Raw genomic sequence first — 16,358 nt, 5'->3', positions numbered from 1 at the left:
CACCGTGACCTACTTTTTGGTCCACATGCTCTGAAAACCTAAGATGCATCTACTGACAAAGTTTGATGATTCTAAGCAAATAAGTACCTGAGATACATAAATCTAGCCATAAAATGTCAAAAATAGGTCACCGTGACCCACTCTTTGGTCGTCAATCTCTGACAACCCAAGATGCATCAACTAACAAAGTTTGAAGATTCTAAGCCAATAAGTACCCGAGATACTAAAATCTAGCCATAAAATGTCAAAAGTAGGTCACAGTGACCTACTTTTTGGTCAACATTTTCTGAAGACCAGATGCATCAACTGACAAAATTTGATGATCATAGGTCTTATAGTACTCAAAATATGCCTTTTAAACAATTTGAAAACAAATGCCTGCAAAGTTCAAAAAGTAGGTCACAGTGACCTACTTTTTAATAAATATGTCTTAAGGCACTAAGATGCATCAACTAACAAGATTTGGTGATTCTAAACCTATCGGTGTCTGAAATAATGGGATTAAATATTTTAGAAAAGATTAGCCATAAAATTCAAAACGTAGGTCACGATGACCTACTTTTAAGTTGATGTTGTTTGTGGACCCAAGATGCACCAACTGACAAAATTTTATGATCATAGGCCTTAAGGTGTCCAAAATATGCCTCCAAATCAATTTGAAAACAAAAGCCCGTAAAATTTTTAAAATAGGTTACCGTGACCTACTTTTGTATTAACATGATGTGAAGTCCTGAGATGCATCAACTTACAAGATTTGATGATCCTAGTCTTTATAGTAAGCAAAATATCAACATTTTTATTAAGTGTAAATTTTTGTCAACTTTGAAGTATATTTCAACTTTTTGAGACCACACCCTTTGCCCCAGGGTCATGCCTTGAACAATTTTTAATCTTCAACATATCCCGACCCTTGTATGTAAGTTTGGTGAAAATCTGCCTGGTGGTTCTGGAGAAGATTTTTTAGCAACCAGTACTTTTGGTTTCATTTTCCTGATTATCTCCCCTTGTTTAAGGGTCCCAACCCTTATTTTAGTATAAAGGGTAGCCCTTGGGCCAAAGATACCCTGTGACAAATTTGACACTGATTGGCCAAGGGGTTCTTGAGTTATGGTCCATATTCTAAAAAGTTAACGCACATTAGCTTTGAGCCTTTGGCTCAGAAGAGCTAAAAATGGAACTCGTAAAGAGCTAGGTTCACTTTGTGCATAAAGTGGCCCTGTACTTAATATCAATTATTTGACTATCACTCTCTTTCCCAATCCAGGCATTGGAAAACAGGCTTTGAGAAAATGCAATGTTCTTGAATTTTGCAGAAAACATGCGTATTTGACTACCTTCAGCAAAGAATCAAATTATGAGCACAGCCCATGATTCAAAAATTAAAGCATGTTTTTTGATCTTCAGAAACAGATCTTCCATTATGTAATTTCATATTTTGGATCAGAGATTGTGTTTTATATGAAATATTGAAAAAAATCCTGAAATTTTAGGCCATTTTCAAAGGAATTTACAGGATATGGGAAAAGTGACGCATTTTATGACATCATAATGCATTGACTACAGGGAAAATGAAAGAAAAAGTGAGCAAGCTCACAAACCCCATGCTCTCCCAAAACTCGAAGTGCTGAAAATCTCGGAAAAAATAAAGGAATAAGAAGTTCCCGGTTATATGCACATCTACACACTGATTCCTAAATACCTGCAAAGTTTGACGAAATTCTATGCAGCAGTTTTAGAGGAGTTGCGCTGACAAATTGTTCATCTCTATATTCAAGGTATGGCCAAAAATCTAAGTTGAAAAATGTGGAAATTCCCGGAAAAATAAAGGAATCAGAATTTCCTGGTAATATGCACATCTACACACTGTGTCCTAAATATCTGCAAATTTTGTCGAAATTCTGCCCAGCGGTTTTAGAGGAGTTGCGCTGACAAACTGTTCATCTCTATATTCCAGGTATGGCCAAAAATCTAAGTTGAAAAGTGCAGAAATTCCCGAAAAAATAAAGGAATCTGACTTTCCTGATAATATGCACATCTACACATTGTATCCTAAATATCTGCAAAGTTTGATGAAATTCTGTGCAGCGGTTTAAGAAGAGTTGCACTGACAAACGGTTCATCTCTATATACAGGGTATGGTCAAAAATCTAAGTTCAAAAGTGTGGAAAATCCTGGAAAAATAAAGGAATCGGACTTTCCTGGTAATATGCACATCTACACATTGTGTCCTAAATATCTGCAAAGTTTGATGAAATTCTGTGCAGCGGTTTAAGAGGAGTTGTGCTGACAAACTGTTCATCTCTATATTTCAGGTATGGCCAAAAATCTAAGTTCAAAAGTGTGGAAATTCCTGGAAAAAATGAAGGAATCAGAATTTCCTGGTAATATGCACATCTACACATTGTGTCCTAAATATCTGCAAAGTTTGATGAAATTCTGTGCAGCGGTTTAAGAGGAGTTGCGCTGACAAAAAAAACAGGACTGATGGACTGACTGACTGACACCCTGACTGACTGACTGACAGGTCAAAAACATTATACCTCACGCAACTTGTTGTGTGGGGTATAATAATTATGTCATGTTCAATAGATCAGAATCAGAATTTGCTCCTGAAAAGAAGAAAACACTAGCTGTGGCCTTTGACTTGACATTTAGCTATATCCATGAAGTATTGTCAATTAATAATGGCTATTTCCATTCTTATGTCGATATAAATATCGATCCTGATGAACTTGAAATAAAACCAGAAGTCTCTGTCGAGACTGAAGCTCTACTGGTTTGTACTTCTAGCAAAGGAAGAGAAAAGTACTTACAGCAGTTGGAAATTGAAACTTTTCAACAGCAATAAATAGAATAATGATCCTTGATTAAGTCTCTTTATGTTCTTAGTGCAGTCTACTTGCATGCCACATTTATATTATAATCAGACTAAAAATTGTATTTGGAGTAGCATTTTGAAAGAATTTCACAGAAATGTCTATTTTTAGTAACCACGGCAACACCGTTCATCGAAATCAAGAACCGATATACAGAATTATGTATCTTATTGTAGTCTACTTGTGTGCGAAGTTATATTGAAATCAGACTAAAACTGTAGAAGGAGTAGCATTTTGAAAGAATTTCACAGAAATTCATATTTTTAGTAACCACGGCAACACTGTTCATCAAAATCAAAAACAGATACACAGAATTGTGTATCTAAGTGTAGTCTACTTGTGTGCCAAATTATATTGTAATCAGACCAAAACTGTAGGAGGAGTAGCATTTTGAAAGAATTTCACAGAATTTTCTATTTTTAGTAACCACGGCAACACCGTTCATCGAAATCAAAAACCGATACATAGAATTATGTATCTTATTGTAGTCTACTTGTGTGCCAAGTTATATTGAAATGAGACCAAAACTGTAGGAGGAGTAGCATTTTGAAAAATTGTTTACAGACAGACAGACGGACAGACAGACAGACAGACGGACGGACGACGGACGCATTACTATCGCATAAGCTCTTCTGGTCTCTGACCAGTAGAGCTAAAAAGATACCACAACGCAGTACAGTTAAGGTGCGCAATGGAAATATCGACTAAATTTTGTATTTAAAAATGTATTCGTAATCGGGATGGCGATTATTTTTTGTACATTATTTGTAACGGATAATTGTAATTATGATAAATAACTACATATCGAGGACGATTATATTTTATATTCAGACTAGTCACGTGATGCGGCAGTCACGCGATTTTAGCACATTGACTTGAAGTATTGATGTTACATATGAATATCACTAGTGCAAGGGCATAACCAACTTAAATTTCCAAGTTTAGTACATAAATATTTTCAACACGCATTGTAGTTTCTAAAAAAGTGCTGCGATCCTGTCTAAATTCTGCAATTTCATTGTTAAAATTATACTTGTATGACCGAATGCTATATTTTTTGCTGGTCAGCGGCATGAAATATTGATATAATTAAATTGTTTTTAAGATTTCATCAGGATCGCAGCACTTTTCAGATACCATAATAGTTCTATAGTTGAAATGTAAAAGCTTACTTTGATCCATAGAGTGTATGCCCTTGCACTAGATCGATTTATTAAGACCCCTCACATTACCCTCCGATGTACTTGCATACAAGTATACGGCAGTGTGAATTAAATACGTAATGTTCAGAAAATATATTAATAAAATAGTTAAGAAGACATTAAATTCAAGTTATTGGCCAATAGAATATATGTAAATAATATTTTATTTAATTAGAGAATACATATTTTGTTGAGAAAATATTACTTGATCTGTCTCTCACTGCATACAAACTACATCACGTTGTAAGAAATGACGTCATGTTGACAAGTGTATTGCGATCAGTGACTTGTTTATAACTTGTTATGTGGGATTTAACTAACGACAAAACAACACGCTGTCTGTAGTTTGATGATTTCTTACTGGTTAAATTAGCAGATAAACTCATTTTGTGGTATTTTAAAGAAATGTTGTATGACGTATATTGTGTATGATGTCATAGTCAAGTTTTCCCGTAAAAATTAGGCTCCACCTCCTTTTTGTAACCTTAACTGTGCTGCGAAAGTCTGACATTTCTGTTTCAAATTTAGATATTACACTTGAAAAAGATGTTAATGGTAATGTGATAAAAGTATTGACTTAAACTTTTCAATCGCTAACTTCCCTTACTTATGCAGCAATAACCTGCGTATAGGGTTTACATCTCTCAGTTGATTCAATATGCATGAGCATGCTCTACAATCACCAATTTCTAAAACAAGGTAAATTATTGACAAACAAGTTTATGAAACAGGAATATCAGCAATCTCATTTATAAATTCATCATTTAGTAAGTTCTATGGTGGATACAATGACCTTGTCAGCAAATACAATTAATCATTATGTTAAATGCCGACTGACATTTTTCATACTAATTGTTAGGCCATTATATACACACTGAATTGACTGCTGCAGATTTTTCTGCTATTATTGGATCATGACAAGGAGCACACGGTGGGTGTGACCGGTTGGCAGGGGATGCTCACTCCTCCATGGCACCTGATCCCACCTCTGATGTTTTGGAGGTCCGTGTTTGCTCTGCTCAAATTTTGTATTATTTAATGGACTTTTGAGCTTGAATATTGTTCGTTATCTCCATATATTTCATTTTGACTTCATCATTTCATCTTAAAATAAAAAATATCTTTAGCATGAGTTAAGATATGATATTTCACAGCAAAAACTCAAAGACTTTGCAAGATTTCATCTAAAAATAAGTGTTACACACAAACAAAATGAATGGATTTAGGACCTTGATTTGACCTTAAAATCAATAAGGGTTTTTCTTTAGGCCATAAGGAGATATGATATAATATTTCATTGAAAAGGCTAATAGGCTTCTCAAGATATTACATAGAAACAAAAGAGTTACACAGAATGTATGAATTCAAGACCATGACTTTTAGACCTCAAAATCAACAGGGTGTCATCTTTGTGTCCTTGACCTTGGATCTTAAATCAATAGGGGTCTTGTTATGGCCAAAGGGATTTGTGATATAAATTTCATTGCAAAATCTCAAAGGTTTCTTGAGGTACATGTATTGCCCCAATTGAAAATGTCACAAACAGACTGACATACAGATAGACATATAGATGAATGGACAGACAGATCCAAATTATTATCCCTCACTTTCAGTGAAAGCTTTGGACAAGAAACAGTGGAGAACACACACAAACATTCTTCTGGTCTATGATTAGCTGAGCTACAAAACAATGAAAAAATTCATCAAAATGAAGGAATACACTTAAAAAAAAAAACCACTGTTCCCAGTGGTCACATTCAATAATTTTTTTCCCTTAAAAGCACAAAAATAATATTAAACACAGATAAGACATTTTTTCATGACAATAATCCTGGACCCATACCTTACCTCCGTGATATCCCTACTGTGGTTGTGAAAGGCTGTTGATTAAACACCCACTCTAGTCCAGAGACCAGAACCTGTGAAACTGAATTCACAAGTTATGGTCTCAGGGAGAGAGGAAGTGATATATCCATGTCAAACATCTCCATCTACCACCTCAGAGATCTGCTGAACTATAACATAACTGACAAAAATACATACCATATTTATCATAAGTGCCAGTACATGCCCCCTTTTCTGCCTTTCTTCTGTCATATTTAATCTGAAAAGAAACAATACCCTAAATTATTTCAATACTTTTATGAATCTTATACTCAACTCAATTTAATTCAAAAAATGATTTCACCCTTTAAAGAAAAAGTGTATAGTATGGTTATTCAGACCTATAGGGGTTGGTGGCAAGTTTACAAAATTCTACATATGATATGCTCTACCATGCCTTTGAAGAATCAAGGTAATAGATGTGATGCATTTGAAATGCCCACACTGAGGTCTATTTTGGGAATTTGGAAAAAACATTTTCAAATGGTTTGTTTGAAAAAAAAAAACTTATAACAGGTGAATACATGAAAACAGATATATGGACAGAATGACACACCTGATTTTGTATGCTACAGACATTTATATGTATACTGGTGTATACAGTGTGTATAAACTCCCTCCTTTGAAACTATTTTCACAGCCGCAGTACTTGACCAAGGTATAATTATGTACTTAAGAAAACGGAAAATCTCGGAATAGAAATGTAGCATTTACATTCAAGTAGACATTATAGGACAGATTTTTATTTACATAGAATAACAGATCTAGACAAATGCATTAGGTCCTGAGACTGACCAGATTAGATCCTCACATTCCGTATTTCAGAAATGGGAAAAATTCATTTCAAAAACAAGGATATGACTAATTTTTTTCAAATTAAGGTTGTATGAAATTTGAACAATTTTCTCGAGGGAGTATTAAACATATAGTGAAATTTCTTAAATTGCCCTGATTCTAAAATGTGGATCACTGTAAATTTAATCAGCAAAAACTGTAACAAGAGGCCTATGGGCCACATCGCTCACCTGAGCAGTGACTAGGAAAAAAGCAAAAATCAATCCAGTAGTGAAAAGCTTGAATGCACAAGTGGTCCCGACTTACCCCTAATAGGGGTGGGGGTTATGATTTAAAGTACCTTGAATCTACACTAACTAAGAATCCCTATATATTTCTTTGACTTACTGTGGCTTTTTTCCTTTAAGTGTGAGCTTTCATTGTGGCCCAACCTTACCCCAAAGGGTCATGATTTGAACAAACTTGAATTTACACTACCTGTGGATGCTTCGTGTTGTCTTTCCTGACCCTGTGGTTCTTGAGAAGAGGATTTTTAAAACATGCCACCAAATTTTCGTTATTTCTTAATTATCTCCCCTTGAAAGAGGGCATGGCCCTTCATTTGAAAAACTTGAATCCCCTTCACCCAAGGATGCTTTGTGGCAAGTTTGGTTGAAACTGGCCCAGTGGTTCTGGAGAAGAAGAAAATGTGAAAAGTTTACAGACAGACAGATGGACAGACAGACTGACTACAGACAAATTGTGATCAGAAAAGCTCACTTGAGCTTTCAGTTCAGGTGAGCTCAAAATGTCAACTGACAAAGAATTCCTTTGAGACCTTTTGCACAAGATTCATATAGACAATCAGTGCAAAACTGCAGTTACCTAAACACCTGTACAGTCAATACACACATGTACTACATTTCAAGTGGATGGTCAACGACAAACTTGTACAATCAAAACACACATGTACCACATTTCAAGTCGGCAGCCAACTTAGACACACCTATAAAATCAAAACACACGTGTACCAAATTTTAAGTGGGCAGTCAACTTAGACACACCTATACATTCAATACACACATGTACCACATTTCAAGTGGGCAGTCAAGTAAACACCTGTACAGTCAATACACACATACACCACATTTCAAGTGGGCAGTCAAGTAAACACCTGTACAGTCAATACACATCTGTAGCAAATTCATGTCAACAGGGTTCACGTGGGGAGACTTACCTACCATCTGAAGCTTAGGTTCATGTGCAAAAAGCAAAGGTATTAATAATTCTGCAACAACTTTTAATTTAAGACCAAATTTTTGTAGTATCATTGTTTAACATTAGGACAATGCCAAATAATTTGAATAATCTTTCATTTCTACTGATTTTTTAGTTACTTCATTTTATAACTTTAATGGATATTTTCTAGCACATATTTGTGAAATGCCAGAAATAAGTGAATTGTATAGCTGAAAATAAATTGTTATATATCCTTTACCCCTTTCTCAGATACATGTGGCAGACATAACACTGGCATTTCAACAGTAGAGAGAAAATGATGGTAGGGTGTATTTTTAGGAGAACCCTCTCTGATAATTCCATTATTGACTGCTCCTGTTGGTGCCTCAATCAATTCTGCTGAGCTAAAGTCTAGACTGAGTGATAATATCTAGGTCATCGAACCTAAACCACAACTACAAGCATATACAAATCCACTGAGTGGTAACATATGTGTACTTAGCGCTGCCTCTGAAATATTTACCTCTCATTAATACCTGACAATCAATACACACTGTACACTTCTACTGGAACTTTACCTCTACTAAACTTAATACACACAAGTGCTGATTTTGTTACAGTGTCTATGAAAAAAATTGAGTAGATGAAAAACTTCATTGTATTGTGCACACCCAAAGCTTTAATGGCTTTGCTGTAGCTTGTATAGAGATTGCACACACAGATACAATACAATCCAACTTTGAAATCAGCAAGCTTCAACTAGCAGGGATCAAAGATCAAGGTCATTATTAACCTTTTTTTAAAAAAAGCTCCAATAAGATGAAAGAGTATCCACTTGTCTTGTAGCGAATCAGAATGAACAATGCAGCATAGAAAACATTTAAATAGCTGTGTGAAATTAAGATATTAAGATAGTAAATTTAGAGATTTGAGCTCCAAACTTTTTAAGGATGTTATATTTATTATTTTGGCAGGAAAATATTTAAGAAAAATGAAGAAAAAAAAAAGAAAAAAAGAAAAATGAAAACAAAGTACTTAAATGCTTGATGCAAAGAAACAAAACTCCACACTAAAAAAAAAAAAAAAAAAAAAAATTAAAAATCCAGGGATTTGAGTTCATAGCTTTTTTCATGTTTACTGTTTTTTCAGCAGAATTTTTGAAAAGAAAAATAATTTAGTAATTAAAACTAAATTTTTGATGAAAAGAAACAAGACCTAAATGAATATTAATTTTGAAAATCTTGCGATATGTACAATATACCTGTCCATATTGAAATTTGCTAAGTACTTCACAAGATTCTTTTTTTTCAAGAAAAATTACTTCAAAAAATTATTTTTTAAAACCCCAACAATGCAAAGCATATTTATAATTATGTGTTGCTTGACAGAATTTTAAGTGTAGTACCCTGAAAATGGATAGTGAAACATATACAGTAAAACTCTGATATAACGAAGTCGCAGGGACCTGTGAAATTACTTCGCTATATCCGTAATTTGTTATATCTGTACAAGAAATTCGTTAAATCTATATAGCTGGGGATCCAAGATCACTTAGCTATATCCGTAAATTTGCAATATCCGTGTTCGTACTAAACGAGTTTTACTGTAGCTGTAAATTCCTTTATCTATACATTGAAACAGAAAGTATGGAATATGATATAAATTTGTTTTTAATATTTTGTCATAATACACCTCTTCTACAACAAATTTTGAGTTAAATTAATGCCAATATAGAATTATGTTTCAGAATTTTCTTGAAATAGTGCAAGGATTTTCACCCTTTGACATCTATGTTCAAAACATCTTGTAACATGTGCTGATTTTCCTCTACTAGAACATACAGCGTCGTGCCAAAAGTTTTCGCGGAAAAATGGCGGCCGTCGTAAAACGTTCACGCTTTGCGTTTTTTCAAATCGTCCTAAATCATTATGCAATCACTTTTTTGTATTTTGACATCATCCCCAAAACTGCGTAAGGTCAAAGTTTACCGTGATGTCATGTTTGACGTCTGCTAAAGTTAGACTGCCGAATATTACGGACTGTAAACAAGATGGGTAGAAAATCAAAAGAACTGTCACTAGAGTTAAAACAGCTGATTATAGATTTGAAAGAAAACGGACATAAAGTAAGTGAGATCTCAAGAATTATGAAAATTCCCGAATCTACATGTAGATCAATTTTGAAAACGTTTCATCAGCGAAAAAGTGTGGAAAGAGCTCCTCGTTCGGGACGTCCCAGGAAAGTGTCAAAACTTGGTGAAGTAAGATTACTTCGTATGGTTAGGATTAAGTGTTTTGAAGGATATAACAACTGATTTTAATGATGGAAATTATTGTGAACCTATTAGTGAACGGACAGTCAAATTTTACATAATAACAAAATTTACAGAAGAGTAGTGAGAAAACGTATGGTTGTCAAAGAAGTAAATAGAAAGAAACGTTTAGCATGGTGTTTACTCAAACGAAGATGGAGTGTTGAACAAAACTGGAAACCTATCATATTTAGTGATGAATCTCAAGTGGTTATAGGGCAAAATAATCGTGTGTATGTCTGGAGAAGGAATCGTACCGTAAGTGCATGTATGCGATTTCAAAACCCAAAGTTTCCGTAATGATATGGGGATGCATCAGCTGGTATGGTCCAGGGACTTTATGCAAGGTACAAGGTAACATTAATGCCGATAAATATATAAATATCATTGACAACCACCTGTGGCCTGTTATTGCCCGACATTTCCCTGCAAACAACTACGTTTTTCAAGACGACAATGCGCCGGTACATAGAGCCCGTGTTGTAGAGGAATATAAACGTACAAATAATATTCGAGGTATGGTGTGGCCAGCCCAGAGTCCGGACATTAATATCATTGAAAACTGTTGGCATAGAATTAAAAGACAGATCCAAAATCACGCCGGAGATATTACCACCCCTGATCAGCTGTTCAATGTTATTTTACACACTTGGCAGAATTTCACCATAGAGTATATTCAAAACCTTTATAAATCCATCCCAAAACGCATCATGGCATGTATACGATCCAAGGGACATTTAACAAAGTACTAAAGGTAAGCGTTTGTTTTGTTTTTGTTGTATTTGGGTGACTTTTATGTTGCAAGCGCGATAACTCTCAAATCACGTCCGCCATTTTTCCGCGAATACTTATGGCACGACGCTGTATGACCAGAATTTTTTGAGAAAAATTATCACTGGGTAAGGTACTAAATCTTACACAGCTGTTATAAAGTATGTTGGGTGTGACCCTAACTAAAATAATTTCACAAATAATTTAAGTCTTTGAACTCAAGTGAATCAAATCTTGACTAATTAAAGGATAATTTCAGTTCAGTGATCAAGTTCTATAAGTAAAATTAGATAAATTGGAATAAATGGCCTAACCCAAAATGCATTTGCAACTATCATATCCCCTATTATAATAAATAAGCATTTTAAAAGTTGTATACAGGTCCTCTAGTCATTGAGACTTTAGAATTAAACAGAGAATAAGAAGATAAAGGGCAGAACTATGTTGCATGTCCTCAACTACAAAGTTATTATAGTATATGAGGAAAATTAGTTTGTGCAAAGGTCAAAATATTTTTATGCACCTATTTAATACATAAATTCAACAGGGGAAAATAAATCATTTACTAGACTATACACTTTAATGCTATTTTGTTTTAGATGCTAGTATGCTAGCTAATCAAATTAAAACATTCTGTTACCTTTCCTAACTTAATCTAAACCCATGACAATTAAATTCAATTCTGAATTACATGTACTTTTTAATTAATGAGCTGACCGAATTCTGCAATTTTCTGAACATGGTGCAAAACATGGTGTAAAACCAGGTAAAGAAGAAAAGTCAGTTAAAAGAAAGCCTGAAGTCAGAAAATTTAATTTCCACACACTTCCCTTCTTTCTGTAGTCATCAATATCCCCTGCTGACATTTTTAGTCTAGACTGTGAAGGAGATGAGAAGAAAACAGACAATCATTTGTCTACAAGATGACCTGATACCTAAAATAGCTACGTTACACCACTAGCAAGCACATCAATGAAAATCCAACATCATTGGCTTTTTATTGCAGATGAGTATTAAATTAGAATGTGTTTTAAGAAATTCATTTACATCAACTACATTAAGGCAATTCAAATTCATTAACCTTTGTGAATGATTTCTTCCCCATTTTATTTTACACACTTGAATATCATCAAATAAATTTATTTGCTCAAACCGTACAACATTGGTACATGAGGAACATAAAAATATGCATCCCTTTTGTCTGCAACCAAGAAATGTCTTAATGAGTGGAGTTGGATATTTAAGCTGATTTATTGATGGGTTCATATAAAGAAGAAATGGAAGTTTTGGTGATATTTTAGGGACATTTTAGGGAAAGATTCTGAGGGTATATAAGTGGATTTTAAATAGGATGTAGACATTTTAGCAGGGAGCTATATACATCTACCCGGTAAATAATTATCCCCTCTCACTGTTAGTCTAAGGTTGTCACCCTGGGCTCACCAATGGGGTGAGGGGACTACTTACTAACTGGGATGGACTGTTTACCAGTGGGGAGGTGGAAGTTGGATTTTGAGAAGAGTACGGTTTATTTTAATGTCATGTGCCCCTTGATATCATAGACGGAACAGTTAGGATACATTTTTAATTAACCTCCTTTTGCTGTCTAGGCATAACTTTTTCTTTGGTTACTCTTTGAAAGTTAAGTGAGTTGATTTCTTGATATTTCCACTGTAATGTAAATTTCACCAAGCCAAAGGACATGAGCTATTAAGGACACCTAAAGTGCCTGTTAATCTTGTGTGTCTGTCTTTGTGTTTGTGGGCTGGGACTATTGAAATTTAAAATTGACGTGGGAGTTAAATTTATTACTAAATTGTGAATTTAGATTTTAAAAATGCTTTCTAAATTGGACAATTTTAAAATCTAAATTCACAATTTTCTTTCACAATGAAATGTAAATTATAAGGAATGATCACTGTCTTATAGTTTGTTGGGTATGCCAGGGACATCAATGATAATTTGAAATGTGTGATAATACCACAAGTGAGTAAAACTAAGTATAGGCTTTTCTTTGCAAATGAGCCAATAAAAATGCATAGGCTGCGTATCTCATATCAGAGAAATTTAAAAATTATTTTCTCATTCATACTAGGTACACACAGCCTGCTAAATGTAGTACAAATGATGACTCATATTATGATGTCATTGTTCTTTTCCGAGGTAATAAAACATATCAACAAAACAAAGTACGTGCAAGGACATATCCTATTTGATTTTAAATAAATAATGTTTAATATTAAGGAGAATGTTTTAAGTTCAAAAATAAATAAAATTATTGCACAAATCCTATGCACTTTCTCAATTAATTAAAATTTTACATGGAAACTTACACTGGACCGATTTTTAAGGCTGTTTTAGAGCTGAAAACTTTATGAATAGAAACTTAACAATTGCAGTGTCAACATTTGTGCAGCAGTAACTTAAATCCTTGGAATAATCTGTATCTATTTATACCTTGTTTCTGTAAAACAAAATAAGGTATGTCTTTATGTGCAGAAGCAATTTTGTTGATATATTCCTTAAAAAATTTTGTAGTAGAGGTTGATGATGTCATAATATGACGTTATAATGTGCACTGGCTATTGCATGTCATTGGTACCAAAAATGTATTAGAAAACAAGTTTTTAAAAACTTTTTCTGTGTGAGAAGTATAGCTCTTAATTAGATTTTTTGCATAGAAATTTCTATATGCAGCCTTAACTCACTTGCGTTATGCCTAATGGGCTTGGCCCATTATGCAAATTATCCCTTGTTTCAAACTATCATTGATGCCCTGGCATACCCAACAAACTAGATAGTAATATCCTGTTATCTCAGTGTATCCTAGAAGTACTGTAAATCAATTTTTATTCTTGAGAACTTTATTTTCACGTAATTATGCAAGAGAGTGTGCTCGCGAAAAGAATTTCCTTAAGAATATATAGAACAATAACCACAATTCGCGAAAATTTTGTCTCGCTAATCAAGAGTCAATGACTATCTCGCGAAAATAAGGTGTCGCGAAAATTTAGTGATCTACAGTATCCATAGTTCAATTCAACTGAATCCTACATTGGCAAATTTATATAACAAATATAATATGATATATTTGGTCTATATTTTCCAAACTGAAGATATTTTACCTAAACAGCAATTAGTTTTGTCACAATTTCAAAAGAATTTCTTTTCAATATTTCAATATTTTTCAAAATATTCAATTTAGTTATTAAATTCTTATCATTTTTTTCCCACTTTTTCAAATGGATATCAAATGAGCATCATTTCCAAAGTCCTCCTGTTCCTTGGTTTTCTATAAAATTAGTAAACCAGGGGAACAGACGGACCTTAAAATCAGCTCTTCTGTCCAAACCCATTTAAAAAACATCTCACGACTGTGATGGAAATACACTGCAATCCTGTCTTTTGTGGAAAAAGGCCTTCTTATCTACAGACGCAGTTTCCATGATTAATGACACACATACACTCTGGTGGTAGATGTCTAACCTATATTTTTTCTTCTTAACAAGAAAAAGGGAAGATTCTAAATTGAACACATTGTACAGAATATTAATTGTTTGCCTACATACCTTTAAGTTTTTTATTGAAAAATTCCATTTATTCCATACACAAATGGCACCTTCAACATTTCTAATCTCTCGCTCCACTGACATACATTTCTAATAATAGCATCCCAATAAAGCACAGTCTAGGCATACCTAATACTTTCTCAATTACAAGGTTATTAACTTCTCAGTGGTTGGAGTTCACCTCAGGTGAAATGTACAGACCAGATGTACTGAAAAATCTCCTCTCCCTATAACAGAATATGGAACAAAAAACCATCATCTTCACCAGACAATAAATTCTGTTACGTACAGCATTCCAAGCCCATGTCAATTGAGAGAGTTTATCCCCACCGGAGCACGCGAGTTACTAGTGCACTCATTTCTAATCCCATGGTACTTGGACTATCCTCACATATTCAATTACTCAGGGATACATTATACTACATTGTACTATTAGGTTTGAGATGTATATTCAGATAGAAAAATATCCGTTGGTGCTGGTTCAGGCTTGGAATAAAATTTTACAAGATTTTTTTTCTTTTTTTTCTCCCCCCCCCCCTTTTTTAAATACAATATCTGAAATAATTCAATAAAGCTCTTAAAAAGAAGTTTATCAATTACATTTATTTAAAATAAAAAAGAAATAACTATCTTTTTTAATGTAAAATGTACAAAAAAAGGATTTCCATCAGATGAGGTTGCCCAGCTGAATATTACTCACCTCCTGATAGTAGTAGAAAATATCCACAATTTCATCCTTATCAAATTGTAGGAAATTTCGCAGACAATATATGCACGGTGCATCCTGCACCAAGTGCAACGGAACTGCTGCAGATTCTGTCGTCTGCTAGGGAGTGTTTATTATTTTTGGCACCCACAACAAATCTCTCCCTTCAATGTTCTTGGGATAAAAAATTGATTTTTCATGTAATTGACTTAAAGTCTAGACAGTATTGTAACTGCACCATCAATTCAGGAGTCAAATGCCTGACAAACTCAGACAAATTGAAGCTAATACTGGGAGAAGTTATTAATACCAAAATTAAACTAATCTTCATAAAAATCTCATTTCCTAAATTTTTTTTAAAACGTGAATTATTTTAAAATTGTGCATGCATATTTATTACGGAACAATAAGTGACCCATAGTAAAAATTTGAAACCAAATCAACCACTATTTAAAAGAAAAGGTGAAAAAGCAACTAATAAAGGAATTAAAGATTAAGGTAAGAAACCATCTTCTTTCCAACTAAATTCTCACTCTTAATTTCTTTAGATCAATTACCTTTAAATACACATGAAACAAATCTTAAACTCACCTTGCACAAAATCTTTCCAATTATGAATTCAATAAAATATAAGTCCACTCTTTATGAAACATCCACGGGCTGTCAGCTACAAAGCCCGAGTGAATCAGACAGCTTTTCCAGACAGTAATATTTTTACTGTCAGTGTGCAAGTACAACATGTGCATTCCTTCAGTATTTGCCCAAGACATTCCTTGGCTGGAGCAGCTAGTTGCCAACAATTACATAAAGGATGCATGCATAACACTGCAGCTAACAGAGAAAATATTTGCAGTCTGTCAATGCCACTTTTTATTCCTTGAAAAAATCGTAGATATTTAAGAACCGAGCACCACGTCAGGCTTTTGAAATCTTGGAAGCAGTCGTAGAGGTTGAATATTTCTAAAACTATGTAGGGAGTTAATTCTTATACTGTAGAAATTCATGTGCATTCTCATCTTTGACCTT

Source organism: Saccostrea cucullata, unplaced genomic scaffold (assembly GCF_032062105.1).
Source record: "Saccostrea cucullata isolate Sc308-1 unplaced genomic scaffold, CSIRO_AGI_Scuc_v1 ctg186, whole genome shotgun sequence".
In the NCBI taxonomy this organism is placed as follows: domain Eukaryota; kingdom Metazoa; phylum Mollusca; class Bivalvia; order Ostreida; family Ostreidae; genus Saccostrea; species Saccostrea cuccullata.
This window is presented reverse-complemented; position numbering follows the sequence as displayed.